Source organism: Hevea brasiliensis, chromosome 11, assembly GCF_030052815.1.
Source record: "Hevea brasiliensis isolate MT/VB/25A 57/8 chromosome 11, ASM3005281v1, whole genome shotgun sequence".
In the NCBI taxonomy this organism is placed as follows: Eukaryota; Viridiplantae; Streptophyta; class Magnoliopsida; order Malpighiales; family Euphorbiaceae; genus Hevea; species Hevea brasiliensis.
In genome coordinates, this window is record NC_079503.1 from 78342847 (window position 1) to 78353325 (window position 10479).

Genomic DNA, 10479 nt, shown 5'->3' on the forward strand with positions numbered 1-10479 from the left:
TTATTTTTTAAAAAATAATTTTAACATTTAAACCACAGTATTAAACATGTATTAAATTATTAGAGTCAATGCTCAATTTATTTGTTAATAGAATTAAATTTTAAAATTAAATTATTATGAAAAATATATATATAATTAATAGATAAATTTTACTATATCTCAAAGATTTAATTATACATTATCCTAAAATAAATAAAAATAATATAATGAATAGATTTGGAGAGACACAGGTGGTAAAGAATGGGCTAATTAGCAGGTGATATGTATATATGTAGGTATCTATCTTAGCTCTTCCTTCCACGCAGGAGCTGGTGAACAAGTCTAGTTGAATCTTAATATAAATAGGCATTATAATTTTGTCTTAAAAAAAAGTGTTACAAATTTAATAAAATTTTATGATTTAATTAATTATAATTATTTTATGTTAGATTATTAGAACTTTTAAATGTGTAGGTTTTTTTTTTTAGTAAATAGTAAAATCTAAATATGTCAAGCGAAAGGTGTAAGTTGAATAGTACTTGATATCACACTCTTTTAAATTCAAATGAAAATATCTCCATCTACATAATTAAATATTCATATTGTATCATAATCAAAATTTTTCTGCTTATTCAGAAAATCATTTGCCAAAACACAGCAACTCAAATTACAATATCAAAAAGCTAAATTTTAGATTTTTGGCATGAAGTCTGAGAGAGACTTGACTTACAATACAAAAGAAGAAGAGAGTGAGACAAAACTTATTATTTCAAGTTCAACTCACCAAAGCAGATAAAGTCTTAGAGTTGCTTGATCAAGTGAGATAGCAATCACTTCCCTCAACTTGGAAGTGATATCCTCAATTGTTGGTCTTTACCTTGGATTTGGTTGTATGCACTCTTGGATAATCTCGCATATGAGGTCAAGCTCATTGTTTTTGAAAGACTTGAGGGTTGGGTCAATCAAGTAACTGATACTACGTTTGTCATTCAAATATTTAGCAGCTTGCAAGTTTATAATTAAATTATATGCTTGTCAGCCAGCCATGCATGCAGCTAGAATACAAATATTATTTAGCCATAAAGTATTTCCCAGAGATATGAGAGTATAGGATTTCATAAAAGATTTACCAATTTTTTGAGGGACCCTCATTCTTTCGAGTATTGGAGCTTTCCAGAAATGATTTCTAGCAATAGAATCCCAAAACAATAGACATTTGCCTCTACATTAGACAAAGGTGGCAATGTACAATATGCTGACTCATTGTCACCTGAGCTCTTCGACTTGGAGGAATCTTGTGGCAAGAAAGAGATCTCAGCAATCTGAGAGGGACCATAGATACGGTGAGAAGGTACGTTAATGAAACAAAATAGAATGAAGCCAACCCATGAAGGAGATTACCTTAGCTGCATAGTCATCAGTTAGAAAGATATTATGTGAATTCAAGTTAGAATGTGCCACTGGTGGATTTAAATCATGGTGCATGTATTGTAAGCAATAAGCAATGCCCGTGATAATCTCATCCTTGCACTCCAGTCAAGATGTTTCATTTCTTTAACTGAAGGTACAGAATAAATGTTTCAGCCTCTAAATTACCACAGGAGAAATTTATCAAAATTTCCATCGTTAAATTAATATATAGAGAGTATCACCATGCAGATGCTCAAAGAGGGTTCCATTAGGAGTGTATTCAAATACCATCATCCTATTGAAAGATTCATCCTCCTCACAGTAGCCAATGAGATTTGCAAAGTTCTTATGGTTAACTCGAGATAACATGTAATTTTTTTTTCAAATCATTTAATTGGTGGACATATTGACAAATCTATTCATACAAAGTGCATTTTTATTATTTTTAAATTTTATAAATTTTATTTTTTAAAAAATAATTTTAACATTCAACTACAGTATTAAACAGGTACTAAATTATTGTGCCAATGTAGAATATGTTGACTCATTGTCACCTGAGCTCTTCGACTTGGAGGAATCTTGCGGCAAGAAAGAGATCTCAGCAATCTGAGAGGGACCATAGATACGGTGAGAAGGTACGTTAATGAAACAAAATAGAATGAAGCCAACCCATGAAGGAGATTACCTTAGCTGCATAGTCATCAGTTAGAAAGATATTATGTGAATTCAAGTTAGAATGTGCCACTAGTGGATTTAAATCATGGTGCATGTATTGTAAGCAATAAGCAATGCCCGTGATAATCCTCATCCTTGCACTCCAGTCAAGATGTTTCATTTCTTTAACTGAAGGTACAGAATAAATGTTTCAGCCTCTAAATTACCACAGGAGAAATCTATCAAAATTTCCATCGTTAAATTAATATATAGAGAGTATCACCATGCAGATGCTCAAAGAGGGTTCCATTAGGAGTGTATTCAAATACCATCATCCTATTGAAAGATTCATCCTCCTCATAGTAGCCAATGAGATTTGCAAAGTTCTTATGGTTAACTCGAGATAACATGTAATTTTTTTTTTCAAATCATTTAATTGGTGGACATATTGACAAATCTATTCATACAAAGAGCATTTTTATTATTTTTAAATTTTATAAATTTTATTTTTTAAAAAATAATTTTAACATTCAACTACAGTATTAAACAGGTACTAAATTATTAGAGTCAATGGTCAATTTATTTGTTAATAGAATTAAATTTTAAAAGTAAATTATTATTAAAAATATATATAAAAAATTAATATATAAATTTTACTATATCTCAAAGATTTAATTATACATTGTCCTAAAATAAATAAAAATAATATAATGAATAGATTTGGAGAGACACCGGTGGCAAATATATATATATATATATATATATATATATATATATATATATTAGCTCCTCCTTCCACCCAGGAGCTGGTGAATAGGTCTAGTTTAATCTCAATATAAATAGGCATTACAATTTTGTCTTAAAAAAAATGTTACAAATTTAATAAAATTTTATGATTTAATTAATTATAATTAATTTATGTTAGCTTAAACGAAGGGGGAAAGATATGAAAACTAAAGTTGAAGAGAGGTTCTCTGAGTTTTTTGAGAAGTAGATGTGTCAACTCAATGAGTATCTGCAATAACTGCGGAGGGCATCTAGGGATTATCGAGCTAAAATTGGGTGTGAGTGTGAGCAAGAGCTACAAGCTTTAGTGTCTAAAGTCATACAACATTAGAAAGACTACTACACTATAAAATGGGCTTTGGCCCATGAAGATGTGCTTGCTTTCTTTTGTCCAACTTGGATTTCCCCTTTAGAGAATGCGTATTCTTGGGTTACTGGGTTGAAACCATCAGCAGTGTTTAAACTGGTTAACTCAATAAGGACAAATTGTGTTCCCAGTTTGAGTCTGGTTGAATTGACACAAGAACAGATGAGAAAGATTGAGGCTTTGAGGGTGAAAATAATGTTAGAAGAGGAGAAGGTGGAGAGGGAAATGGAGAGGCAACAAGTGATTGTAGCAGACAAGAAGATGGCGGAGTTGGTAAGGTTGGTGATTCGAGTGAAGAATGGGGAGGAAGTGAGGCAGGTGGAGGGACTGTTGTAGGTGGCACTGAAAGGAGTAATGGCAGGACGAGAGAAGGTTATGAAAGCGGTAGACTGTGTAAGGCTTAGGACTTTGAAGGGAGTTTTAGATGTTTTGAGCCCACTACAATGTGTGGAGTTCTTGGCTGGGATTGGCATGCTTCAAATTCTGCTAAGACAATGGGGAAAGAAAAGGGTTTGCACCATTAATTAGAAACTTCCAATTGTAGGGTTTTAAGGGTTTTGATTTTTACTTTTAGACTTATTTTCCTTTGTCTTGATTTGGTTTTATCTGAATTAATGTGCATGTACTATTCAGTGGTTTTAATTTAACTTTTTTTTTTATACTTATTATAAAAAATCATAATTTAATTTTTTTATATAATGTTTTATTAATTTTATATTATATAAATTTATCATTATATTACAAATATTATATTTAATTATTTAAATTAAAATATTAATTTTAATGTCATTTTAATTAATTATATAAATAAAAATATTTATTAATTTAAAATTATTTTTTATTTGATCGTATTTTTAAAAAATTATGTGTGTTATAATATTAATATAATAACAAAATAATAATAAGTTTCTAAAATATAAATAGGTGAAAATATTTAAAAATTAAAATAAATTAATAATAAATATAAATTAGTCCATGAATTTAATTCATTTAAATTCTATTATTTTATTTTTTAAAGAAGAGGAGAAGGTAGAGAGGGAAATGGAGAGGCAACAAATGATTGTAGCAGACAAGAAGATGGCGGAGTTGGTAAGGTTGGTGGTTCGAGTGAAGAATGGGGAGGAAGTGAGGCAGGTGGAGGGACTGGTGCAGGTGGCACTGAAAGGAGTAATGGCAGGACTATAGAAGGTGATGAAAGTGGTAGACTGTCTAAGGCTTAGGACTTTGAAGGGACTTTTGGATGTTTTGAGCCCACTACAATGTGTGGAGTTCTTGACTGGGATTGGCATGCTTCAAATCCTGCTAAGACAATGGGGAAAGAAAAGGGTTTGCACTATTAATTAGAAACTTCCAGTTGTAGGGTTTTACGGGTTTTGATTTTCACTTTTAGACTTGTTTTCCTTTGTCTTGATTTGGTTTTATCTGAATTAATATGCATGTACTATTCAGTGGTTTTATTTTAACTTTTTTTTTTATACTTATTATGAAAAATCATAATTTAATTTTTTTATATAATGTTTTATTAATTTTATATTATATAATATTATCGTTATATTACAAATATTATATTTAATTATTTAAATTAAAATATTAATTTTAATGTCACTTTAATTAATTATATAAATAAAAATATTTATTAATTTAAAATTATTTTTTATTTGATCGTATTTGAAAAATATTATGTGTGTTATAATATTAATATAATAAAAAAAGAATAATAAGTTTTTAAAATATAAATAGGTGAAAATATTTAAAAATTAAAATAAAATAATAATAAATATAAATTAGTCCATGAATTTAATTCATTTAAATTCTATTATTTATTTTTTAAGAAAAGTTTGATATGCATATATTTTACTTAAATTTTTTGTAATTTAAAATGATATTAACTTGCATAATAAAATTTTATGCCTAAATTATAAAATTAGAAAATAAAATAATTTTTAAAATAATTTTTTATTAGTTTAGTGCATTATTATTATAAAATTTTCATTTTTATTATATTGATATTTTGAAATTTTATATTGTCATATTATTTAATACAAAAAATTTAATATATTAATTATTTAATATATTTATAGATTATATTATATATGTTATAAATACATTATTAATTAATATATAAATTTAATCATGTATATTCTAATTAAAACTGAATATTATATATATATATATATATATATATATATATATATATAGAGAGAGAGAGAGAGAGAGAGAGAGAGAGAGAGAGAGAGAGAGAGAGGTCTATTTCAAAATTAAAAATTATAACAAAATTTCTGTAAAATAAATTTTAAAAAATAAATATACACACACACACACACACGTAGGTTTCTATCTTAGCTCCTCCTTCCACCCAGGAGCTAGTGAACAGGTCTAGTTTAATCTTAATATAAATAGGCATTACAATTTTGTCTTAAAAAAAGTGTTACAAATTTAATAAAATTTTATGATTTAATTAATTATAATTAATTTATGTTATATTATTAGTGTGGTAAGGTAAAAAAAAAAAAATTTAAGTGGGTAGGTTTTTTTTTTTTTTAGTAAGTAGTCAAATCTAAATCTATCAAGCGAAAGGTGCAAGTTGAATAGTACTTGATATCACACTCTTTTAAATTCAAATGAAAATATCTCCATCTACATAATTAAATATTCATATTGTATTGTAATCAAAATTTTCCTGCTTTTTCAGAAAATCATTTGCCAAAACACAGCAACTCCAATTACAATATCAAAAAGCTAAATTTTAAATTTTTGGCATGAAGTCTGAGAGAGACTTGACTTACAATACAAAGAAGAAGAGAGTGAGACAGAACTTAAGTAGCCTCGATGGATAATATTTTAAGTTCAGCCCACCAAAGCAGAGAATGTCTTGGAGTTGCTTGATCAGGTGAGATAGCAATCACTTCCCTCAACTTGGAAGTGATATCCTTCATTGTTGGTCTTTGCCTTAGATCTGGTTGTATGCACTCTTGGATAATCTCGCATATGAAGTCAAGCTCATTGTTTTTGAAAGACTTAAGGGAGGACAGATAATATTTTAAGTTCAGCCCAACAAAATAGAGAATGTCTTGGAGTTGCTTGATCAGGTGAGATAGCAATCACTTCCCTCAACTTGGAAGTGATATCCTTCATTGTTGGTCTTTGCCTTGGATCTGGTTGTATGCACTCTTGGATAATCTCGCATATGAGGTCAAGCTCATTGTTTTTGAAAGACTTGAGGGTTGGGTCAATCAGGTAACCGATACTACGTTTGTCATTCAAATATTCAGCAGCCTGCAAGTTTATAGTCAAATTATATGCTTGTCAGCCAGCCATACATGCAGCTAGAACACAAATGTTATTTAGCTATAAAGCAATTCGCAGAGATATGAGATTATAGAATTTCATAAAAGATTTACCAATTTTTCGAGGGACCCTTATTCTTCCAAGTATTGGAGCTTTCCAGAAATGATTTCTAGCAACAGAATCCCAAAACAATAGACATTTTTCTCTACATCAGCCAAAGGTGGCAATGTAGAATGCACTAACTCATTGTTACCTGAGCTCTTCGACTTGGAGGAATCTTGTGACAAGAAAGAGATCTCAGCCATCTGAGAGGGATCATAGATACGATGAGAAGGTACATTAAAGAAACAAAATAGAATGAAGCCAACCCATGAAGGAGATTACCGTAGCTGCATAGTCATCAGTTAGAAAGATATTATGTGAATTCAAGTTAGAATGTGCCACTGGTGAATTTAAATCATGGTGCATGTATTGTAAGCAATAAGCAATGGCCATGATAATCTTCATCCTTGCACTCCAGTCAAGATGTTCCATTTCTTTAACTGAAGACATAGAATAAATGTTTCAGCCTCTAAATTAGCACAGGAGAAATCTATTGAAGTTTCCATCACTAAATTAATATTCAAATACCATTATCCTATTGAAAGGTTTATCCTCCTCACAGTAGCCAATGAGATTGACAATGTTCTTATGGTTAACCCGAGATAACATGTAATTTTTTTTTTCAAATCATTTAATTAGTGGACATATTGATAAATCTATTCATACAAAGTGCATTTTTATTATTTTTAAATTTTAGAAATTTTATTTTAAAAAAAATAATTTTAACATTTCAACCATAGTATTAAATGGGTACTAAATTATTAGAGTTAATGGTCAATTTATTTGTTAATAGAATTAAATTTTAAAATTAAATTATTATTAAAAAAATATATAAAAAATTAATATATAAATTTTACTATATCTCAAAGATTTAATTATACATTGTCCTAAAATAAATAAAAGTAATATAATGAATAGATTTGGAGAGACACAGGTGATAAAGAATGGGCTAATTAGCAGGTGATATATATATATATATATATATATATATATATATATATATATATATATATAGAGAGAGAGAGAGAGAGAGAGAGAGAGAGAGAGAGAGAGAGAGAGAGAGACACGTAGGTATCTATCTTAACTCCTCTTGTAACGCCCTTACCGTAGGTAGTCCGTACATTTTACTGTTCTGACGACTAATGTCTGTTCGGACAGTCAGGATGTCTGGAACTACACTTAAACTATAGTGAGAAGGCATAAATTAATGAAATAAATATTAAAAAAATATAGGAAAAATTTTGAGAAATAAAATAAAATTTAGAGAATTTATTAATTGGTATAAATAATAAAAATAACCCGATGAGCACCAGGAAGGGCATTTTGGTCATTTCACCGCTAGAGGTGAATTTTGACCTAAATGTCAAATTAAAATTAGGAAATAAAATAATTAATATAAATTAAATTTATGAATTTGAATTTGGAAAATGAGAAGAGAAAGAAGAAGAAAAGAAAAGAAAAGGAAAGGAAAGAAAAGAAAAGAAAGGAAATAGATTTATGGCATTTAAAAAAAAATTAAAGTACAATAATTATAGAATATATATAAGACACAAGAGACAAAAATTCACCAACCACAAGTCTTCTTCATCTTCCTCTTCTCTCTCTTTGAGCCGACACCATGGAAGCTTTCTCTCCCTCCATTTTCTTCTTTCTCAAAGCTTGATTTCCCAAGCTTTCTCCCCATAAAACCTTAATCTCCCTTTACAAAAAATACTCCCCACACCCTAAGGAAGCTTTAGACACCCATTTGAAGAAGAGAAATTGAAGTTTGCAAGTTGGGTCACAAGGTAAGTGCAAAAATACCACTCCCTCTCTTCTTTAAATCTTGTAAGAATGATGAGATGAGTGAGTATTCCATGAAAATGAAAACAAATAAAAAGAAATTGAAGAACCCTAATTTTGGCAGCCATGAATCTTGTGAGGTTTGCTATTTTTAAATGATGAAAAATGGTTACATAAGGATGTTTGAATAGTTGACATGATAAGAAGTGTAAAAGAGTTGAGTTTGTGTAAATTGGGTGATTGGAATTAGGGTTTATGTATATGATGTGGGGACTTTATATAAATTCTTGAAATTGACTTGGTTGAGTTGAGATTGATGTTTATAGAAGTGCCATATATGCTTATTTGGAGTTTGGAAGAAGGAGGAGATTGAATTTTGGGAGTGTCAAATTTTCTGCAGGTTGGGACTCAATGAGTCCAGCATGAGTTTTGAACCATAACTGAAAATATGTGACTCCAATTGGTATGAGGCCAATTGGAGGTGAAACTAGACCCAAAATATCCCATTTTCTATGAAGAAACCATACTCAAATTCTATTCAAAACTTGACCTAAATACTGCCCAAATCTGGATTACCCTGCACCAAACCTAGAAAATGACCAAATGAACAGTACATGTTCATTTGGTCATAACTCTCTCTATACTAGTCCAAATGACCTAAAATTTCATCAATGGAAAGCTTAGACATAGGGCTACACTTTTCATGAAGACCACTTGACCCAGTTTTGCTTTTAACCAAATCAAATTGTTAGCACAAGTTGAGTCACTAAAACTGCCAACCCAGAAATTATCCAAAAATACTATTCCTTTGGTATGCTTGACCAGTTTTGGCAAAAATGCCATAACTTGGTCTCCAAAGCTGCAAATTGAGTGAAACTAGTGCCAAAAGTTTTATAAGACATAGAACAACAATTTTTATGTTTTGACCAAGCTCTAGAAACCATTGCATCCTAGGGAAAATATTAGCCAAATTTAGGAATTGAAATCTGGAAAATGTTAAGTTGAACCCAGAATGCCATTTGATACCCGTGTGTTCATTTGGCCATAACTCCCACTAGGAAATTCCATTTGAGATGTGCCAATATGATATGGAAACATGATACTTAGGGCTACAACATTGATTTAGACACCTTTGCCAAATTCTAAGTATAAAGATCCTAAAAAGAGGGTCAAACATACTGCCCTGAAGTTGGTTATTGCCCTTATAGGACTGAGAGTCCAGGTTAATACACTGACTATAACTCACTATTCCAAGCTTGAAAAATTATGAAATTGTACCTGGGAGTCCCTAAGACATAGAGGAACATATCTTGTGAAGGAACCTAAGTCTAAAAATGACAATAAAATGATCAAATGACTGGTCAAAGTTTATTGACCAAAAATTGTAAATTCTAGACAGCTTAGAGGCAAACGGACCAGTTATGGTATTTTGACCATAACTTGAGTTCCATAACCCCAAATTCAGTGATTCAAAAACTGAAATTCAAGTTTAAAATAGAAGAGCAATTGTTATGAAGGAAGTGTGACTAAATAGACATCCTAACCTAGTCAAATTCCTAGATAAACATAACACATCAACATGAACCTAAAGAAAGGTTCATGGGAAAAATGCAATATATGATAATTAAAATATTCATAAGGATAATTAAATATTAAAAATGATATGAATATGTAAATTGGGACAATTTCCTATTAATATGAAATTAATGGTACCAATGAACAGTACCAGAAAATAGTAACAGTGAATATTGCTAAAATAATTAAAAATATTTAATTGCCCATAGTATACCTAGACTTATTTATTTAGTTTGAATCGATTGGTATACCAATTAGGGACCACAGATAGCAGTACTGCTTACAGAGCAAATCATGAACTGACAATATATGTCTAGTATGATTGTTCTACAGGCTATATGCCTACTTACTAGCCATTGTGCCTACTTTATTTCTAGCTTTACAAGCCAGACAGCGGGTCTCATGCCTGACAGATGTATACAAAGTAGACATATGGCTGTCTAACCCGTATACTCCCGTGTATCCAGCTTTTATAATTTGTTATAGGTTTCTTAGGCATTGATAATAATTAATTAATACTGAATATATAATAAGTA

At 29.9% G+C, this 10479-nt stretch overlaps 1 pseudogene; it reads left to right on the top strand.

Moving 5' to 3' along the window:
• The first annotated feature begins 2989 nt into the window (after positions 1-2989).
• On the top strand, positions 2990-4381 carry LOC131170318 (protein DOG1-like 4; annotated as a pseudogene).
• Positions 4382-10479: the final 6098 nt, after the last annotated feature.